Here is a 13,194-nt window from a genome sequence, read left to right as displayed (position 1 = left end):
ACATGATTTAGTGCTAGATTCTTCAAACCTCGGATGACCAGTTAGAGCTGGGTCGATCGAATATTTTACACTGCCTGGGTTACTCACCGTCAAAATGATCGGGTAAAGAATGCCTATATTTGATCAGATACTTTTACACGTGGAAAAATGATATAGAGAAGATAAGAGAGATCGATGCGTACGCCGCCCGCCATCGTAATTATCCGAGACTCGAATACCTTCACCCGATCTTCAATCGGGTACTTTCTTTTTACGTGGGTAGAAGGTTAATGTTAGCCTATTTCAGATTTCAAGTATCTACCATTCGTGTCTCGCAAGAACGAGATTCGAGATACCCGGTCTACAAAATGCATACATTTATCGCTCGCCACAACGCACCCATCACGGGGCACGCAATGTGCTGATGGTAAATCTTTTTCGAAAAAGAAACCTGAACCATTTTAAAAGTTGATAGTGTAAGTACATAGTTTATCTGATAATAGAGGTAGGGGGCTAACTAAAATCTCACTCATAATCATGTGGGGACAACATATACAAAATTATGAGTGGAAAACACTTTTAAATTTTGGGCCAGTTGTTTCACAAAATTTGAACTATTCATCAAATTTCAAAGTTAATTTTCATGTTATGTCAAAATTCCATGCAAATTGTGTTATCATGTCATTATGGGTCAGTTGCTACAAAACTTGAGTAGTACTTTCACAAAACTTGAAAAGAAACTTCGAAATTAGACGAATTATTGTTCAAATTTTCTGAAACACAGGAATATGACAAAAAATTATACATCTTTGAATGAGACTACAATGGCGTATTACCGTATTTTTTAGATGAGAATTGAAATCAGTATCACGCTTGCCGGAGCTCACATTTAAAGGTTTAAAAAATTGGATTTGGTTTTCGCTCGCTGTGCTACGGATACGGTATGTATAATTATGGCGAAGGAAGTGCTCGCTTTGCAATATACCATTTGCATTGAATAAAGAAAATCTACGAATTAAATACCGATTAATTTGAATTAAATCATTAATGGACAATTTTAGTTCCGACTAAATGAAATACTTCAGATTTAATGTACTAATTGTGATAATAACAATTATAACATCTCATCTAATGTGTGATAAATAAAATCACCAATGTCATTGTCAGTTTTAAAATGCCAATTGGATGTCAAAAAAGCGTGTACTTCAATAAAAAAATTGCACAGCAATATCAAGTGACCTCACGAGCTTATGGCACCGGATTGCTTGGTATAATTTTCGAATCTTTAATTTAAAACTATTGACACCCTAAGCTAACTGAAAATGAGGCTTATTATAAGTTATAACTACTGCCTAGAAAATCCAGTTAAAAAGCAGTAACAATAATCCAAGGGGAACAAGTTGGCAGTTGGCAGAAAGCAACACAATAAGTGATGAGGTTTTGTCAACTTCGGCATCAAGCAATTATAACTGCACACAACAACTGCAATACTAATCCCACGCTTTGGAGAGGTCAGCAAACATAAGAAGCAGACCGGTCGCAATGCATTGATGCTGCTGCACTGAGGTAAATTCAAGTTTCACCTGACACCAATCCGAGGAGGATAATAACTATTGCGAGCTTTACGAATACTTGGATAACAATCCCCAGTTAAGCTTTGTCATTGCATACAATACGTGTGTTATTCAACCAAGCAATTAATTACCCATTCGTTAGATAACACAATTTAAAAAATGCGTGTTTATAATGAAATTTTCAAAGAATAATAATTTCTGAAACGTTTAGAAGGATGTGATATAGGAGGTTTTGATTATATTCAACCTTCATTATACAAATGAATTCAAATTTTAAAGTTTGTAGTTGAGAAATCTCGCTGATTTCTCGTGTTTATTTATTAAATATCTCAACATTCCATAAAATGTTTAATTATATTTGTGGTAATTTTGAAATAAACCTAATTAAAATAGTCATAATATTTTCCAGCTAATTTTATGTCAGATATCTGCATAAATTCATCATAAGGAACACTAAAGAGGCTATTTTCGGAACAAACATCAGTTTTCAGTTGACTGGGAAAGATCAAGTGCGAGAAACTCTGTGCAGGAAACTGTAGTTTTTAAGCTCTCGCATCTGCTTTTAATGTCAACCTCAATATCAAATTATTCACATCTGGCGACAACTTCTGCTTTGGTGGTTCATTGTAAATTAAAACGGATTATATTCTACGGGTCATCAATATAATTAATGCAAAGGCTGTGGTAGGTCAGAAGATAAATATGTATAATATGCCACTTTGTGGCGTCATTTTAATTTAAATAAAACAAATAATTTCGTAAACACCACAATTTATTGGAATGATATGATCAACATGTTACCAAGCCAATGGTTTCTTCGTCAGGATAAACGTATTTTTTTAATTTTATTTTAGTTTATCCAGATGAAAACACCATCTGTTTTGAAACATGTCGATCCTTATGATTAAATAGTGGCGTTTAAAAAGTTATTTATTGTTTTTTTATTGTTGCTGTATTTTATTGCTAACTTATTGACTCAATTCCCAACAAGATTAAATTTAGTCTGTGTTTTATATATTTCAAGAGCCAACTTAAAAAGTAATACATAGTAACAACCAATTTGTAATTCGTTCATTGTGACTAGAGATATTTAGTTGATAGGTGCAAAGTTAGTGCAAAGTTTATTTACATTTATAGTAGGTTTCATTTTTCAATTATTGCATTTATTATTTTTTTTCGTAGGGTCTGGGTCATCTTTGGTAATGCTGTGTGGAAGATCTTTTTAGGGAAAGGACGAAGAGTTCTGGGAAGGAAAACGGTATGTAGGCTGGGTAGGAATCTGGGGGTCAATGTGTCCAGGAGTGACGGAAGTATGAATCGATCCCTCCCACTACGGTGCAAGGAGATGGGATGGGATCTTTTTGGATGCTGTGCGTAGGGTCTTTTTTAAGGAAAGGAAGGAGAGGAAGTTCTGGGATGTTAAAATGTATGAAAGTTGGGTAGGAATCTATGGATCAGTGTGTCCAGGAGTGACAGACCACTGATCTGTCACATTCCCTGCGTCGCAAGGCGATGGGTCGAGAAAAAATTTGGAGAGATCTCCCCAAACCAGCCTCTCCCAATCTGGCACGTTACACAGTTGGTGGGCAGGCGCATCCTGAACACTCCTCACCCGTTGAAGCCGGGCACCCCTGCTAAACCACCACATGTAGCGATCCACTTGAGGTGACCTATGGCAGAGGTGTTGGTTATCCAATAAATGCTTCCTGGGTAGTGGTACCCAAACCCGCCTCCCAAACTAAAACTAACTAAACTCATCGGAAAATATGATTTATCCAAGTATTTTTTAGGCTAAGCCATATAATTATTTTAATAATTAATTAATTTTAGGCTTGGGATTCCTTTAGAAACAATAGATTATGATTTCTTATTACATTTATTGAAATTGCTTAAGTTAAGTGATAGAAGAGAAATTTTTGATCTTATATTTTTATACAAAATTATAAATTATCAGTTGGATAGCCCTGACATATTAATGTTGATTCAATTTCATGTACTTACCATTAGATCAAGGTCCTCTAGTGTGTATTATTGTGACAATTATACCACAGTCTCAGGATATAACTCAGTTATAAATAGATTGCACACACTTGGGAAATTTTATGCTAAAATCTCAGATACTTTTAATATTCCCCTTGTAAAGTTTAAAGCTGCACTAATAACACATTTTAACGCTATTTATTTTAATGAGGTCACTGCATAGTGCATAACAGGCTATTGTCATTGCTTCTTTCTTTACTGTTATTTTATTTATTATGTTTTAACTAAATTTAATTCTTTAATTTTTCTCATCAAAATTTAATACTGCACTACGTATATGTAAAAAAAAATAAAATAAAAACTTTGTATTTAAATGGCACTTATGCCGTAAATTCAAAATACATAAATAATTAATTTCGACATTCGAGTTAAAGAACTCCCAAAAAACCAGAAAAAATCCCCAAATTAAATGAAAACATCTCTAACAATCATTAAGTTATTAAGCTTTACTCTTAGTGCTGTGCTTAATGCTTTCTGGTAACCCCATCGAGGATTTTACTTCATGGGTAACCCCCTCCCCCTCCACCAGCATATCATATTATGCACCTGTCGTTATTTTTCTATCTGCACCTTAATCATCACAATCATCTCATTGCCTGTACAAAAAAAAAACAAATGGTTAAGTTATTTTATTTTTATGTCCCTAAAAAGGTTTGGTATTTGAAAATTAATTAACTTGAGCTGATAAAGTTACAATTAAGGTAGTAATTAAAATAATTACCCACGACAAAGTTGAAAAAGTTGGCGACACAAACCTAAAATGTTAAACAACCGTAGTTTTATAAGGCATCGAATGTTTAATTATTGCACATTTTGAATGAAAGTCTCCCCCCTGCTTTCGCCAATAATGTTGGCAACTCCAGACTAAGTTGGGAGCTCTTTCCTAAGTTGGTTGAATTACTCGTACTTATCCCATCCTGCGATAAGTTCCTCGAAGTTCTGGCTTGTACTAGTCTTGGCAAACTTTGTGTACAACACAAACATGCAACGTTTCTCCACGAATTCTGAAATATCAATACATTTAGTTCTGAATCGTTAATCAGCTCTTTGCAGATAATATATCTTGCATGAAATAGACAGAATTGTTTTGCAATCGAGTGTGATAGTGTGTTTTTAAGAATACTCTAGTCAGTCTAGTCGGTGATCACGACGGTTATCGTATGGCACGATCAAGTGAATCAGATACTTCAGTTGGGCCATGTCAAGAGTCAGAATACGATGTGTGAATGAGAGAGTATCTGCCAAGACCGAGTTGTTTGGTGGTCCGTACTCTCTGCCTACCCCTGGGGGAAAAAGGTGCTATGGTTAATTTGTTAGTTAGTTCCCTTCTAAGATTCGTTTTTTATTTGTAATTTTTGTTGTAATTAATCAATAGTAAAAAGGTGATAAAATTATTTTTTGAGTAATGTTTTCTGCGTTCGATCAAAGTAAATATGCAGACACGGGGAATGGGGGGGGGTTGGTGAGTTGCACCTTTAAAAAAATACGATTTTTACAAGCTTTCGTCTTAAGGATTTGACTGGACAAACTTCGCGTTTTCTTCCTGTTTTGTTGTTTTAAAATATTCATTTATTTCCAAGGGAATCTTGCATACTAATAATGACTTAACATTGAAATATTAGTATTTATTAGCTAAACGCAAAATTATTTTTTGTGAGGCTCTTCTGTCTGTTTTAAGACGAGTAGCAATACAATAATGCTGAAAATTTTACCTAGGATCAGTTTGTATTCCACAAAAATAGTTTTGTTCATCTAGCAAGAACGTACATTTATCTTATGCATACTATTTTACAATGTTGTAAAATATTCTGTAGGCTAGTTCTGTCGCCCTTTTGTAGGACTCCTAGAAGATGAAACAACAACTTAAGAAATAATTTCATCATTTATTTATGTCCTTGACCCTTAAAATAATTATTCAACCAGCATTGAGAAGGACCTTTCAAATATGGGGCTGTAGAGTTTACCGCTATTAAACTCCCTAAAGCCCCTAAATTTAGGGGTGACATGAATGTCACCATTTATTATTGACCGCCTCAAAATTATACCATCCCCCGTTTGTTATAAGCCGGTAACTATAAGAACAAACTTTGTTTAAATTTTAAGAATAGACAATGTAATGCTGCATTATAGAAATCAAATGTGAAAATATATCATCCTACAGGAAACATAAAAATGTAATAAAGTCTTGGATAAATACCATAGATATTAATATTTACCTGCTGTAACATCTGAACTTAATCTCTATTAACTTTTAACAAATCCTTATTAACTTTTATTTTTCATATTTAATCCCGTAAATACAGTAAATAATGATTTTACTATAAATATTTTCATTCTTTTCTTTTCAATTTTCTACAAAGATAAAATATGTATATTTAGAGTAATTTTAACTGAACTGCCTTAAAGAAACACAAGTATACCCACGAACTGGCGATGCCTATGTGGGATTTTTTTGCTATCATACATTTATGCATATTATTATTTTTATGTATATGCTGTTTATGAACTCGTGTGTGTGTACGTGTATTGTGTGTGTATGTTATGTATGGTGTGTAATACACTATATATGTATACATATGTGCATGTGTACATATACTTTTCTGTAATTCGCATTGTTTCTTTCTTTTTTTAATATGTATGTAAAAAACATAATTTGTATTTTAAAACCATGTATGTAACAAAAAAAAAAAAAAAAATTATCTGCTATCTAAGAGATATTGGAATTTTTTCAATTTTGACAAATAATATAAACTAAATCCACGAAACTAAATCAGGTAAAAATGTAACAAACAGTTTAGAAAAATGGCGTTGGCGCAAAACGCTAACATTCCCACAAATCATCAATATTTCAAAATAGTTTTAATCGTGTTAACTTTTATGCATATTTATTATTTGCGTGTTTTGTGTGTAATTTCTTGCATTGAAAATCAGGAGCTAATGATCATTTTAATGAAAGTGGTGTCCTTACAAAGCTATTTTATTGAAATTATAAATAATTTAATATTTTGTGGAAAAAATTTACAGGTTTTGTTAAAACGGATCATCTCATCAATGTAGAATAATTGTCGATGAATATATTGAAACCTTTTAATTATTATTCAACCGATTGTTTATTGAAGTCGAGGTGTGTCTAAAGTGTGAGAAATGACGCTATTAAATTATGCTGGATTTAATAAACTTTTACCGGTAGCAATCAATTTGTGAGTATGCAATTTTTATAATTATAATCTTATTCAGGATTTTAAAAATTTGAATAACATTTAATTGATATTCGGGTAAAGGTGTAGTTCATAGAAATGAGATTGATATACGCCTGAATAGTTTTAAATAATAATAAAAATCAATTTACTAAATAACAATTGGGATTTTCGAAAAGCCCAATTTAAAAAATGTCGCCCTTTTTATTGACAGAAGATAACAAATAATACGTATTGATAGAAGTAAGTAAGAACATCAGTAAGTCTACAGCAGACAGAAGGTTAATATGAATAAAATTAAGTGTATATACCAACTGTTCAAGGACGGTATGTTATTTCAAATGATCTGCGTAAGTGTAAGTGTATAGTGTATGTTCCAAGGTGTTAATTAATACGTCCCTGTTTAGGGAGGGAGTGTCATTTTAAGTTTTTAACATTAATTCAATTCATGAATACTACCATACATATTAAAAATAAAATATATAGAAAAAAAGCCTGTGTGTATATAAACATATATTTTTAACACTGATTTTTTACACAATAATATACCAAATAAATAAACAAAATAGTCTTAGGTAAAATGTATTTTAAGTTTATTCCTAATATTTTCAGCTTGTATTTCTTTAGGGAGTTTGTTAAAACATTTAATTTTTTTATAAATTTAATTTAGATTAAATTTGATAATATTATTATTAAGTTCTGCAAGTGTTTTAGTTTTTAATTATTGTGACAGCTGTTTCGGCTTACAAGGCCATTTTCAAACTGCCCTTGTCAAAGGCCCTTGTAAGCCGAAACAGCTGTCACAATAATAAAAAACTAAAACACTTGCAGAACTTAATAATAATATTATCAAATTTAATCTAAATTAAATTTATAAAAAAATTAAATGGAGTTCTACGAATTAAACACAAAAACAATAAATAAAAACATTTAATGGCTGAGTATGTGTAATAGTGCTGTGCCGTTGTTGTATTGAGTTTAGGTTCTCGGTCTGGTGCTCAGTGACCCTTTTATTAGTTTACCTTTATGGATTTGAAATAATGCATTTTTGTAATAGATTCTATTTCATTTTAAAACTTTAAATTTTTGGAATTATTCACGAGTCGAATAATCTGACGGTTTTTTTTTAGACTTCTTTCGACTACTTCCAGTGGGGCTAAGTTAATTTTATATGTTCCTCCCAGCCTATTATTCCAGATAGATTGTGCTAGCGTATAGTAAACCTTCTGTAGCATTGATTATTGAAGAATATTTCTCAGCTTGAGGAAAATTTTCCTACACCCACTCTTTCCCTCTCCATTACCTATATCTTCCTCCCCCCAACAAAGTTGATGTTCCCATTCTCTTTTCTATATCCAAGGAAAGTTCAGGTAGAATCGAAACCGGTAGGTTTATTTATTAATTTACGTACTCAATAAAGTGGTATCTACATAAAATTATAACAAAATTAATATATTTTGTGGAAATAATGATGAATAATAAGTAAATTATCACTGATCAAAATACGACTTCAGCAAAAATCACTTATTTATACCATAACAACATCAAATACTTTCATAGAAGCAAATATTCATTTTGCTTGAGAGTTTCTTCCCGAGATTTGACGGCAAAAACACTGCTGGAGCGGAGCGTATGTTGGCTCACCGAGATTGATTGCCCGGCAGCAGGGGTGGATTAGGAATGTAATCGGGGAAGCTCCGGATTCCTGTCCCTTCTCTGAGCAGGCACCCACCCCTGGCACTGCACAAGTCGAGCCACTGGGAATGTGTTCACTGTGAAAATTCGACATAGGCTTCTTAGCTGAAAAGGTGGCAAAACATTGACTGAACCCGGGCAATAATATAACAGTGTTATGTATGTTTGAGCAGGTGAATAGCGAATAGTAACTAAAAATGACACATTGAATGAACTTTTTGTGGTCCAAAAGTGTTAACTATAGATCAAATACTTTTTGATGGTCCTTCTCTTTACAAAAATATCCTCGTTTCCACTATGCCGTCTTTAAACTCGACACCTTCCATTCAACGTTCCATCTCTTCTAATTGACTCCAAATTTGCATAATATCATGAAAATTGTTAATAAAAATGATTTCAGTCGCCTTCCTTTTCTCCACATTTGAAACGATTGAAAAGAACATAAGATGAAAGCCAGAAGCATAAAAAACTATGCATTCCCTTGTAGAAGAAATGGAAGCATTAATATTTAAAAAAAAAATCGTTAAGAGCTTGTTATAGACCCAGATAAATTTCTCAAATGACAAAAAGTTTTAATTTTTTTTTCGCTAATATGCTGTAGTTGTTCCTTCGTAAATTCTTTAATTATAAAAATAAACTTGGTTACAAACGCGAATAGTTTCACCCCTATTCAATGATTGCATAAAATGAAAATTGATACATGAAATTAACATGATAAATGATATTGTCTTAAATAAATATTATTGCGATAAACTATAGATCGAATTTATAAATGAGGGTTTTGTTGTGTTATCAATGTTTTATTTGCTGTAGTCGAATACCTCAATTTATACCGAGTGAGGAGAGTGAAAAACAATAGTCCATTATTTAAAAAAAATAATATCAAGAGAATGGCATACGAAAAGTAGATTTATACATTGTAGCTTTCTATGAAATCATCCGTTTTGCCAACAATATTCCCTTAAATAATAAGATCTTCATTTTTATACCTGTACACAAAATAATTAAAAAAATGTACTAGTTTTGTAATAAAACTGAAATATCATCTAACTAATTACAAAAGTGTGCCACACAGTGAGATTAGTACTTACTTGGAAAGTAGACAAAACTAGGTAATCTCTGTTACAGCTTCTTTTGCTGTGATGTATCAATGGTTTATCTCATGTCTTGATGAATACTGTACGGTAGAAATATATGCTACTAGGAACCAAATTGCTCTCCGGAAGACAATATTTTTTGTCGTTCAGGGCATCTAGAATATTTTCCGTTGTAGCTTCAATTCAATTGTTCGTAAAAGCGGGGTGGTTTATAGAAAGTGAACCTCATTCAATATTGTATTCTAACTAAACTGCTGATTCCCAATTTCCTTAAGACTCGATGAATGCTTCCTGCTAAGCTCCCGTGCCAAGGGAGATAAAGTACAACAAGTAAAAGTGAAAAGGCCACTTGCAAAATTTGAGAATTTCACAGCTTTGAAAATGAGAGAATTTTATATACTTACCATTTGCGTATAAAATATTTAAGAACTCATCATAATAAACAACCTCTTTAATGGATTCTATAATATCAAACGTAATAATTATTGTCGGTTAAATTTGGTTCATAATGTTTGAAAAGAAATGTGTTTTTCGTAATTGACATGATAACTACTTATTTATTTTACGTTATGATATTTGTAGGCACTCCTTACATCAATATAAAAATAAATTCGATTGGTTAGATTCACATACTTTGAAAATATGATATATTACCCCAGACCCGCGAAAAATCACGGAAAATTATTATTGCATAATTTGTGAAGCTGAAAGTATTTTTAAATTATTTGCCTCAGAATCATTGCATATAAAAAAACTAATTAGAGAAATGATTAGAAATGGACGCTTTAAATAAACAACAATGTATGAGTTTATAGTAAACTTTAAAAATCATTAGTGTTTCAGATTACATGTTCCAAATTTTGACAAATTTAGAATTATTATCGTAATAAAATAATTTTGGTACCTACGTTATAGCTTGATTCTCACAATTAGTTCCATTTTTAAATTAAAATGTTCATTGAACATTAATAATTTTACGCACTACACGCAAGAATTATATTTGATTTAATGACGTTCTATAAGACCAATAAATAAAAGAATATTTTTTATAACGTCATCATGATCAGCTTGTGACATCGGTCGTATTTTTAAACCTTTCTTAAATGATTTATTTTATTATGTCGGAAGAATGAATGACTGCTTAGGAAGATAAAGAATGGAACAAGCATTTCAACCCTTTTCCAGAAGTATTTAGAGAAAAAAAACACGTATTTGAATGAATGTTCCAGACGCCATAAAACTGTCAAAAGTTATCCCACTAATGAGAAACAAAAATGTTGAATGATAGATTTACACTCGGTAATATATTTGAATATTATTTTACCTCAAATCAAACAAACATTTTTATTTTCAGCAATATAATTGCAAACTTTATAAAAGATATAAGGAAAACACCAATCTTTATGCATAATTTAACTAATTTTCTTAATATTGTGACTCATCTACTTGTAGCTGTGAACCTATATAACTCTCATCAGCCTTAAATTACTCCTGATTGAAAATAATGTGATTCTCCTATCCTATCTAGTCCACTATAACTGACCATACTGAATTAAAACATATGTTCCCCCAACCAAAAATAAGATAACAAACTCGACATCCCAATCAACACTTTTATTATAGAATTTAAAATCATCATTGTAACAGAATGTTGTATAATAAACCAAGTCTTTACCCAGAAACACAAGCAAAATTACACCCAATACCTCTCCCTCTGGTTTCAATCATGGGATTGGTTTGCAGCAATTTTATCTAATCTCCTCTTCCATTCTTCCCTGTCTTGTGCGGCTCTTTTGACTTCTGCATATGATGAGCAGCGCACGTCCACCAGCAAGTCCTCCAGGTACTCTCGGCGTGGGCGTCCCCTAGACTTGGTCTCCTCGGTCATACCCTCTATTATGACATGCAAGAGGCCTTCTTGTCGTATAAAATGGTCCGATCCATCTTGCACGCCTTTCGGACAAGGTCCTGAGTAGGTGCCTTCCTCCTTCGATTCTTTGGAGAACCTCCTCATTTGTAACATGGTCTCTCCAGGAAATTCCTAACAGTCTTCTATAGGACCACATCTCAAAAGCCTCTAGTCTCTGTTTATCTCTTTCGGATAGGCACCATGTTTCGCAGCCGTACATCAAGATACTCCATACATAGGTCTTGATGAGGAGTATTCTCAATTTTAGGTCTATATTATTGGATTCTATTATTTTCATATGTAAAATAATTATAATAATGAAAAAACTACTAACTAAAATGAGGTAAAAAGAAATTGGCATTCTCAGACTATAAAAATATTACCATTCGTCATTTCGGCTACTGGCATTATACCTAGCTCTCTCATTAAAAATTTAGGCGTATTAGATCTATCAAAAAAATTATATATAAAAATGCAAAAATCAGTCATTTTAAACACATGTAGGATGACGAAAGATTTTTAAAATATTTATGTTGAGGGATCAGTAGGATTTATAGGCCCTGTTAGGAGTTCTACCGAGCCGAACCCTCTGATATGAAAATATCTGGAGTCGGTGAATTATTTTCCCATTTGATCTCTGGTGAGTTGACGTGTAGTTCTTGTATTGTTTTGTATTTATTTTGCTTACATAATGCACTTGCATAATGTTGATTGACTAGATGATCATTTGTGGAAAAGTGTGTGGAGGGGTTTAGTTTTTTCCTATGGGGAAGATTTAACCCGGACATAAAATCGAATTACTTGCTCGTGTTCTGTGAATCAAGCATAAACACCATAAATAACGAATATTTTAGCCAATTAGATGAAAAAATGTAGTTATGTAAAGTTTTGGGTTTTCAGAAGAATAAAATCAAATTTGACGTTTAATTGCAGAATGAGCAACGAGTTACCTCAAATCGGTTAAATCAATGGATTCCCCCCTCTTACAAAGAATGTTTTGTACAAAGTATTGTCATGCAAATTTATGATGCGAAGGACAGAAAAGCTACAATGATCTAATTGCCCAAAGTTTTCTGCAAACAATAACGCCTTTAGAAACTTTCAACACTACTCATAATAAACAGTGGACCATTGAGCTGGAGACGCCTGCTCCCCGGGGCTGAACAATGCCAGGAACTGCCTTAGTGCTATTCCGCAATTAACTGCAAATCAACTGCCACAACCGGGAATTACACAGAGTTATAATAATGCTTGACTTTTGTAGGCGGCGCGTGCGTCCATTAAATATTATGCTAGTGTTATCCATGTTTCGATAAGGGCATGAAAACGATGGTAAAAAAAATTTTTTTTCAAAAAGTTTACTTGTGGTTAGATTATTGAAGCAGTTTATAAACACGAACGTCTTAAGATGGATTGTATACGGATATAATACAATAACACAGATTCACATACGTAAACGATGGTGGAAGAATGATATATTTAATGATAGCTAAAGGAAAAGGTAAAATAACATGGATAGTATACGATGTTTGAAGAATGAAAAACATATTTTTTAATATTAAACTAATGTTTAAAAGAAAAGTTTTTTTATGCATGGCACAAAGGATGACAAATTCTTATATACAAATTGAAAATATCTCTTCAGTAAAAATAAGTTCCGCCGACGGGAATTGAACCCGCACCTTCTGATTGCCGGTCAGGTG

Source organism: Hesperophylax consimilis, chromosome 1 (assembly GCF_061612785.1).
Source record: "Hesperophylax consimilis isolate HC1 chromosome 1, BYU_Hcon_1.0, whole genome shotgun sequence".
NCBI classification, from domain to species: Eukaryota; Metazoa; Arthropoda; class Insecta; order Trichoptera; family Limnephilidae; genus Hesperophylax; species Hesperophylax consimilis.
The sequence above is the reverse complement of the archived record's forward strand: the minus strand, read 5'-3'. Positions refer to the sequence as shown.